Genomic DNA, 10,248 nt, shown 5'->3' with positions numbered 1-10,248 from the left:
AGTAGGGAGGTCATTTGATATTGTGTCCCCCCAGTGGCGGACCGTGACCCGGAGGAGACAAAGCATTGGAGGGGTACAGCGTTGTTCACACAAAGAATAAACAATATAGTGTCCCACCTAATATTTTGGGTAGGGGGGGGGGGCGTCCCTTCAGGCTGAGATTTCCGCCCTTGCTTCCTACCACTACACACAGAACTTGAATTTAATTGGCAGAGCGGAAACTTTTTGCAAATCATTTGAACTATATGAGACGGTTTGAAATGAAATGGGAAATATTCGTGAATTTCAAACATCAACCAGGGAGACCCTCGAGAAAAGGAAAATTTCCCCAAGAAGTACATCATTACAAACTCGCTCATTCACCCTCACACACACACCCATACAAATCCTCACAACATCGTTATCTGACCATCGGAGATGAGATATATAATCATGCATGGTTTTCCGGACCGGGTACGAAATCCGAGGGTAGCATGTCCCCGTTTGATGGGTAAAATGCATAGAGATAGGTGCAAGAAAATATTCTAAGAAGTAAATCATTACAAAATCGCTCACACACCTATCCACACTCACCCACGCACACACACATATTTTATTTATTCCTATTTGGGTATTTGTAAGGGTTTACATATCAGCATGCTGTGTGAGTCAGCACATACCAGGGCGATACTTGAGAACACTGTGTACGTTAGCACACTTTATTTGGAAAACATGATTATATACACGTCGAAAATATGACAATTTGAAATAACAAGATATACATTATTTCTTATCTTTCTAAATTATTTTAATGGATAACACATGGTTTCATGTCACTTTTGCTAAATATATTCTGGTGTCTGTGCATTTAAGAGAATTAATGTTGTAACCCGCCAATTTGTAGGTCTGGAACAATAATAATTGTAGTCATGATTGAGATAATGCTAAATTTATAGAGAGTTTATTAAAGGACAAGACCGCCCCCACAAAAAGTTACATTGCATAAAAAGAGAAAAATCCAAGAAAGTGATGATATTTTAAATTTGTGCTTAATTTCACAAAACAGTTGTATTCACAACCAGGGGAGTGTTTCATCAACATTTTCATCCGACAAGTTGTCAGATCTGACATCTTTCTCTCATGTTGATTGGCTGAGAGGTACTGTTACTATGGTAACTGTCGGATAAAATGGGACTTGTCGGATAAAACGTCTGACAAGTCCTTTCATGAAACGCTCCCCTGGTCGATGTGCAAATGATGACATCACTCACTCCCAATTTGTTCTTTAGTTTATTATATGAAATTTTATAATTTTCTCCCAGTTGTCCTGTAAAAGAAGGCTTTATTCCTCCCTGAACAAAAATCAAAATCTGTTAGAAAATGAAACACTGTATAATTCAAACAATAAAAACAAAAGAAACAGTGAGAGAGGGGAATCATTGACTCTCTCATTTGTATGTCACTGAGTTGTGCATATAACTGTTCTGTGAAAAATAAGCAAAACTTAAAATTGTAACTTTCTTAATTTAGATCCGATTTTGATAACATTTTCAGCTTTGGGCTTGTTTGATTTTTTCTCTATTGATTAAAATAAACATTTTTCTGGGGTGTACTTGACCTTTGAGTTAGTAAGTAAGCTAAGGTGGTGTTGTAATTGTATTTCTTGGTCATAGTGAACATGATGAACATTTTTGTGATAAACAACATTGATTCAAAATAATGACATTGCTTAATGCAGTACTATACAGATTTTGATGATGGAATATGAATGTATTCAGGATTATCGATTACGTTTGTAGACATTTATGTTAATCCTAATCCCATTTCCAGTTCTCATTCGGTCCTCCAGCATTTCCTGTGCATAAAAAGAATAAAATTTGATAATAATTAGATCATTTGATACAAATATCGATGGTACGCGGCGATTTCCAGAAATCGGCAGTCCCCTGATTTGCCTAGTAACCAGGGTGTATAACTCTTTTGTTAAAATGAGCGAAACTTAAAATAACATAGCTTTCATATTTCACATTCTATTTTTTTATAAAGTTTCCAGCGTAACGGTGTTTGATTTTTTTCTTTTTATTGAAATCATTTTTTTTTTTGGGGGGGGGGTGAATTTGCCCTTTTATGAAGGAAGAGCAATCATTTGAAATTTATGGAAAATCCCCCTAAAATACAAACCACATCATATATTGCTGTTATTTCGTGAGTACTGGTGCCAGGTATAAAGGTTATTATCTATGCCATTTTAACCTCTGCCTTCTTTACCTTCTGCCATTTTTTACTAATGCCATTTTACCATTGCCATTTTTACCTTCTGCAGTTTTTACCCCTGCCATTTTTACCATCTGCAATTTACCCCTGCCAGTTTTACCTTCTGCAATGATTACCCCTGCCATTACTGCCATTTTTACCTTCTGCCATTTTTTACCCCTGCCAGTTTTACATTCTGCAATTTTTACCTCTGCCATTTTTACGCCGAACGACACCAGAGGCCGGGAGGACAATCGCTTTCCTCAACTGCAAAGACACAAGAAAATAAGATGGTAATAAGTTTAACGTTGAAAAAGAATATTACGAATACAAATTGATACATTACTGTATTCCAAACTGATTTTGATTACTTAGGAACAAGGTGACATTAATTTACTCTTTTTGATCAAAGATCTCCGGTAATAACGAAAATAGTCAAGTAGGCCTATGAGCTTTAGAATACATTATAATGATAATAATCATAACAATGCTTATGATGACGATGACGGTGATGATTGTAATAATAATAATAATGATAATGACAATGATAATAATGATATTGACAATAATAACGGTAACGATGATGATGATTTTAACGGTAAAGGAACACTAATGATAATCTATAATGACGGTAATGATACTTAGTGAAGGTTATTGGAATGACAAAAAATTGATAAATATATTTATGGATAACTGCTATGATTTAATATCACCTTATTTTTGCAATCAGATCACTGTAAACTGTCTCGAAATGACAACATCTTCATAATACCACCGCCAGAATGTATATCACTGCAAAACATTAAAGGCATACAAATTTCTGAACAATGAGAGTAAAATTTGTTTTATTGGGCCATTATTGAGATTAAATGTATACGTCATACATTATTTTTAACCCTCGTTTTGGACATTTGACTGTGCTTCAAGTTGACATGACAGGGTATACAATATGTCCCTCAAAAAATGTTAATGGCACTGTAGATGGGCATACTATTAAAAATACAACACTATATTATTTATACCTCTACACCAGTAACATAAATTTAAATAAAAAACAATTTATTCGAATGGAATCAACGCCACCATTCGAAAGACGTGACCAGGGGAGCGTTTCATCAATATTTTCATCCGACAAGTTGTCAGATCTGACATCTTTCCTTGATTCTGATTGGCTGAGAGGCACTGTTTCTATGGTAACTGTCGGATAAACTGGTACTTGTCGGATAAAATGTCCGACAAGTCCTTTCATGAAACGCCCCCAGATGCGAACCTAGAAAAGGGCAGAGCTTCAGGGGCCTGCAGGCAGACCCTCACACATACGCAATACTTCCTCCTCTTCTCCTTGTTAATTAAAATCCTTGTTAAAATTTATATCGTTATTCTTTTTCTCCTCCGTCTGTTCATTTGACAAATTTCTTCGTTATTTTGTGTATCATATCTCCACAAAAGCACTAATGATGTGACGTAAAAAAGTAAGATTAAATCTTACCAGATGCTCCGTCCTCAGCCACTTCTTTAGCAATGTGTACGAAACCTACATGTCGAACAAAAATCAAACATATTGAATAAAACCGAAGTAGGCCTATGACATTTGATTTCTGTGAAAAGAAACTGTATATGAATATGTCTCCTCATCATGTTATTATGTTCCATCCTATAATCGTCTATTAAAGGTCAAGTCCACCCGAGAACAATGTGTATTTGAATTAATAGAGAAAAATCAAACAAGCATAACTCTGTAAATTTCATCAAAATCGGATATAGAATAAGAAAGTTACGGCATTTTAAAGTTTTGCTTATTATTCACAAAAGAGTGAAATGCACAACTCAGAGACATGCAAATGAGACAGTCAATTACAGTCCATCACTCATTATATATATATTTGTTTTAATTATACAATATTCATTTTTTACAGATTTGACAATGAGGACCAACTTGATTGCCCTATAAAGTATTAAACAATGTTAATTCCACATGTTCAGGGAGGAATTAATCATTGTTTCACTTGACAATGGGGAAAAATTATAATATTTCATATCTCATGTAATAAAACACAAAAGAAATAGTGAGTGGATGACGTCATCAGTCTCCTCATTTGCATACCAACCAGGATGTGCATATAACTGTTTTGTGAAATTAAATGAATTTTTTAAATGACATAACTTTCATATTTTACATCCGATTTTGAGGAAATTTTCAGCGCTATGCTTGTTAGATTTTTCACTTTTTATTCAAACAAACTTTTTGTTGGGTTGGACTTGTCCTTTAAATAACTTCACAACTGCACGATTACAAGCCATTTCCAACTTCTCGTTATTTATCCCACCCACGCCCAGTCATTTAGACGATTCTTCAGAATAGATTATGATATACATTTTCAGATTTGAAAACAATACCCTATCAATGCGGTTGATTGGTGAATAGTTTAAGCACTTATTCGACTTTGTTTTACATTTTAGGGAAACAATCGCGACTTCGGGGGAGAAACCCCTGTTTTTCAGATCTTTATAGAATGAAATAGTGAATAATGAAATGACACGAAATGAACGGAAAAGACTCAAATTTAAATCAAAACTTATGAATTTCAATCCACTTTTGGAAAGCATAACTGAAATGGAATGAAATATTAGACGCAAATCGGCATCTATTAGCACTAAAACAATATAATACTCACCAGACTCTTCAAGTTTCACGTTCCCGTCCTCGCGCACTTCAGCTACATTGATGAAAAAAATAACATTAGTATAAGATTAATATGGTTTCTAAACACTCATACGCCCAGCAACCTAGTACCAAGAACATCATAGTAAAAATATAGTAATATAGTAAACAGTATAGTAAAAAGTCCTCCCATTCTAGAACAATGTAAATTCCGTTAATTACTCCCGATCGTTTGGTATAACCATGGGTCCATGGTATACCGTATACTATAAGGCGTCAAACTGCAGAGTCGTATAATAACACGGGGTCGAAAATTCCGCATGCATTCGAAATTCGACGCTTCGTTATGCCGAAGCTTCGAATATTCCTAAGGTTCATTATTCCAAAGGTTCGTGATTTCGAAGGTTGTTAGTCCAAAAACGAAATAAGGTTCAGTTGGACTGGCAATTACTATTTTTCCTCGGGGCTTCGCCTCTCTCAGAAAATAGTGATTACCAGTCAAACCTCGGATAAACTATTCCGAATATACTTTCTCAAAGCCTGATATATTTGTATAATATACATTTTCAGATTTGAAAACAATACCCTATACTACTTTTTTTACGTTTAGGAAAACAACTGCGACTTTGGGGAGAATCCCCTGTTTTTTCAGATCTTTACAGAATGAAATATTGAATAATGAAATTACACGAAATGAACGGAAAAGACTCAAATTTTTATTGAAAACTTTTGAATTTCAATCCACTTTTAAAAAGCAGAATGGAAATGGCTATAAACAGTAAACTCCATTCTACTTAAAAATCTAGATTTTGTTTTAAATAAAAATGTCAAACTAACCATTAATGGATAATAAGTATAATCAAAATGTGACTTTAAAGCTCAAATTCCGCTATGAAGAGTGCCCGAGGCGCATTAATTGAATTAAAAGATTTGAGGATATATTTAAGACTCAAAAGAGACGTTAGTTTATATCTTCAGGAAGGCTATTCCACTATGTGGGGGTATGCAAATGCTCATAACTTTCTCATTATTTGGTACTTACTTTCCCAAACTTTCATTGATTTGTTTCTTTTATTTTTGTTTTGTCTTAAATCAAGCTTACTTGTTACCAGGGTTTAATTCTCCTTTACCGTAATGAAACGTTTTATTTTTTTAAAGAAAATACTTACCATGAGATGAAGAAGCTTGGTAAACAATGAAGATGAGTACCATGAAGAGAGGAATGGATAATCGTGTGGATATCATCTTGTTTCAAGACTTGAACAAAAGTTGCAGGATCGTACAGGGTCAGATAAACTTGTTGAAAGCGAATACCGTTGTCGTCTCTGTCGTCTTTGACGTCCGAATATATAGTTCTATATAGACAATCCTCTATTTGTAGTTTCAGCGCTGTTATTCGTGCAGTTATTTTAAATCACAAAATTTAATTTATTGTGGTGGAATGAAATAATACCTGCATGATAATAACGTGATTGCACTTTCTTTCCTTTCTCATATCCTAAGAAAATTTGTTTTTGAATAAAAGCTATGAATGTCATAACTTTTAAAAGATATATCAAATATATTTAAGAAAAACGAATAATTGGATTGATCTCACTGCTCCAGACCATTTCAACCACATTCCGTATGGTCCCATGTGGCACTTGGAGACTCAGATGCTAAGGGACTCACCATTAGATACCCAGGGGGGGGGGGTGGAAGTTTGGGTTGATGCATTTTTTCCCTTTCTTCTTTGAGCAATTTTTTTTCTTTAATCCATTGAGACAAGTTTTTATCACCTTTCAGATGATTTGTCAGTGGACCAATTTTTTTTTTTCTCTGCCAATGATTGTGAGTCAAGTTTTTTTTTGCTCATATAGCAAGTCAACTTTTTTTTTGAAAGAAAAAAAACTTCCAGCCCCCACCCCCTGAATATCTAATGGTGCATCCCGGAGAGACTTTTCCTTTTTCGAACTTTATACTTGTAATCGCAAATTTTTTAAATAAAAAGTTGTGACTTAATTTGCCATTTGTTTAATGCTAATTGCTAGGTGTAATAACGGTATATATGATCGCTAAATGATAATTTTTTTTTCTATGCTAGTAATTCATATTTTCACGTTAAGCTCACATAGGAGCAAATGTCGGTGGAGCATATGTCGTGTCACCTTACCTATAAAAAATACTGGTATATTGAAGAACATACATGTCTGAGCATTGATCAGTGACTTGACTCATTCATGAAATATTTGAGGAAAAAAACTTCTCAACTTATAACTGCAGGCATGATCAGGAGTGTGCTCAAGCAACAGGTTTTTCAACCCTAGAAACACAGTTTTCAAGGAAGTATAATTTAACCAAGGTGCGTTCAAGCACTCTTTCATTATTTAAGTACAAATAAGCATCTTTCAAAACATCATCAGAGAAGAATTGCTGAAAAAAAAGTATGGTTTTGGAAGGCGATACTATGATGGCTCCTTCCTCCCATTCATAAATGCATTACATACACTCCCAAGCTTGACCTTTACTTCCTGGGTTAAATTGCATTATGGTTAGGCTTGAATCAAGGGAGATTATTGTAGATTTACTGTGAAAAAATTGTTTTAACAATAGCCAGCGGGGACTATCCTATTGCATATTGAATTGCAAATCATGTCTGCGATTGTAGCTCAGGAAAAATTCACTGAAATCACACTAAATCTATTTTACTCTGCTAACAAAGATGTCCCATCAGTTTTACAATTATATCAACTTTGAAATCCTTCACAGAATACATGTAGGTGGGTAATATACGATATATATGTATATACAGATTAGAATAAAGATGATGACACACATAAGCCTATAGCGGTCGGTCATAGCTTTGTGAATATGTACAGTATAAACACCGATTCGAATGCATGGCTGATTTTCTGCAACACAAATGCTGATATATTTTATCCAATATTATTCATAACCACATACAAACATCGTTTTCATGAAAAGTGGGAAAGCTCGACCATTTTCTTTTATCAAAGATAATTTTGACATTATGATTTGTACTTACACTTTATAAAATTCCATTCAATGCAAACATAGCGTTAATTGCAAGGTTCTATAAGCAAGATATCCAGTCTCCATTTCCCCCAAAATAATTACAAAATAACTAATAGAACTACAAGAAAAATGCAGAAAATTTTAGTGTTTTAAAATATACAATATTAGATATCAGTCAAAGACTTCATTGGATATGGTCAATCCATTAACATCAATTATAATAATATTAATAATAATGAATAAAAGCAAATTTGCATTCTTAATAATTAATGAAAATATATTAAATTCAAAATACATATTTCATGTAATATCTCTTACTGGTGGAAATGCCTCCCATTCCGATGATGGTGCAGATTCTCCATTATTTTTTTTTTAAATCTGGATAATTAATAAACATCAGGCTTCAAAATAAATTGAAATCGTAATTAGAGAACAGGGCCCTGTCTCCAACGTTCCTCTACACCATTAAAGCCAGGGTTACCATGCCCGTATTCGGGGGGGGGGGGCCAGATAGGCGAAAAGGGGGTGCCAAAAAAGCGGAAGAAAAGGGGGAGAAAAAAGGAGGGGAAAAAGAAGAGAAAGATATGAAAAGGGGGCGGGGGAAGAAAGAAAATAGAAAAAAAAGGAAGGGCCGTCTAATTAATGATCGACCTAGGGGGAGGGGACGCCGAATTTATGTTTTACTTAGGGGCGCCGAACTGATGTTCTAGACCTACGGGCGCCTCATTAAAGTTTGACAGTTTACCTAGGGGCGGCGAATTGATCAACATAGGGGCGGGGGCGCCAAACTGATGTTCGACATAGGGGGCGCCGAATCGGTCTTCAATCTCGGGTGCGCCAAATTCATGTTCAACCTAGAGAAGGGGGCGCAAATTCATATCCCAAATTTGGGGTGCTAAATTGATGTTTGACCGGGGGACACGCCAAATTCATGTTTCACATGGGGGGGGGGGGTGGCAAACAGGGCGTACATGTATGTATATCTTGTTCTTTATCAAAAACGTCCATTAAACTGTCTTTTTTCAGATCGAAATATCAAAATTTTCAGCTCTCGCTTAACGCTCGCTTCTATTGTTCTTTTAGATAACCGTCTTAATCATTGGTACCAAAAATGCTTAGAATATTAAGCTTTCAGGTCAGAATATAAAGAAATTTAAGCTCGCTCTCTGCACTCGCATTATCTGTGTAGTGAGATACATGTATCTATCCTCCTCATGAGTTACTACAAACAGTCCTAAACAGGTACCTTTTACCTGTTTTCGCGCTCGCATTAATTTGTCGGTGAGATATGTGTCTATATCTCATAAGTCACATATATATTATATATGTATATGTATGTAGATGTCCTACCTGTTCATGATTATCAAATGTGCTTAGAAATTTCAATTTTGAGGTCAGAATATCAAAAATTTTCATTTGATTATGAAGGTAACGAAAGTTTAGATAAGTGCTTAGAATGTCCAACTTTGGACGTGCGTTACATAAAAGAGTGAATTTATTCCACACAACTGAATCATTGGCGGACTTAGTGTCTCTAACTGGGGATAGTATCTTACCATGGGCGGAAATCTCTCCCAAAAGATGGGGGGACCAGGGGCTGGAAAATTTGAGAAGCAAAAAAAAAAAGAAAAAAAAGGGTATCACCCAAAAGTAAGGTCATCTCGTCCAAAAGTCGATTTTGAATGATGCATTTCTTTCCATCATAAGAGACCAAAAATAGTAGGGAGGTCATTTGATATTGTGTCCCCCCAGTGGCGGACCGTGACCCGGAGGAGACAAAGCATTGGAGGGGTACAGCGTTGTTCACACAAAGAATAAACAATATAGTGTCCCACCTAATATTTTGGGTAGGGGGGGGGGGGCGTCCCTCCAGGCTGAGATTTCCGCCCTTGCTTCCTACCACTACACACAGAACTTGAATTTAATTGGCAGAGCGGAAACTTTTTGCAAATCATTTGAACTATATGAGACGGTTTGAAATGAAATGGGAAATATTCGTGAATTTCAAACATCAACCAGGGAGACCCTCGAGAAAAAGGAAAATTTCCCAAGAAGTAGATCATTACAAACTCGCTCATTCACACACACACCCATGCAAATCCTCACAACATTGTTATCTGACCATCGGAGATGAGTTTTATAATCATGCATGGTTTTCCGGACCGGGTACGAAATCCGGGGGTAGCATGTCCCCGTTTGATGGGTAAAATGCATAGAGATAGGTGCAAGAAAATATTCTAAGAAGTAAATCATTACAAAATCGCTCACACACCTATCCACACTCACCCACGCACACACACATATTTTATTTATTCCTATTTGGGCAGTTGTAAGGGTTT

The 10,248-nt window shown here is 35.6% G+C and overlaps 1 long non-coding RNA gene across 1 annotated transcript; it reads right to left on the bottom strand.

The window, feature by feature from the left end:
- Positions 1–1,526: 1,526 nt before the first annotated feature.
- Positions 1,527–6,132, bottom strand: LOC121414746. The gene is made up of 5 exons (XR_005969900.1): positions 6,064–6,132; positions 4,908–4,949; positions 3,722–3,766; positions 2,442–2,499; positions 1,527–1,834 (listed from the first exon to the last, which is right to left on the bottom strand). It is a non-coding gene; the product is annotated as an uncharacterized LOC121414746 (long non-coding RNA).
- Between the last annotated feature and the right edge of the window lie 4,116 nt (positions 6,133–10,248).

Source organism: Lytechinus variegatus, chromosome 5 (assembly GCF_018143015.1).
Source record: "Lytechinus variegatus isolate NC3 chromosome 5, Lvar_3.0, whole genome shotgun sequence".
NCBI lineage: Eukaryota > Metazoa > Echinodermata > Echinoidea > Temnopleuroida > Toxopneustidae > Lytechinus > Lytechinus variegatus.
This window is presented reverse-complemented; position numbering and strand designations above follow the sequence as displayed.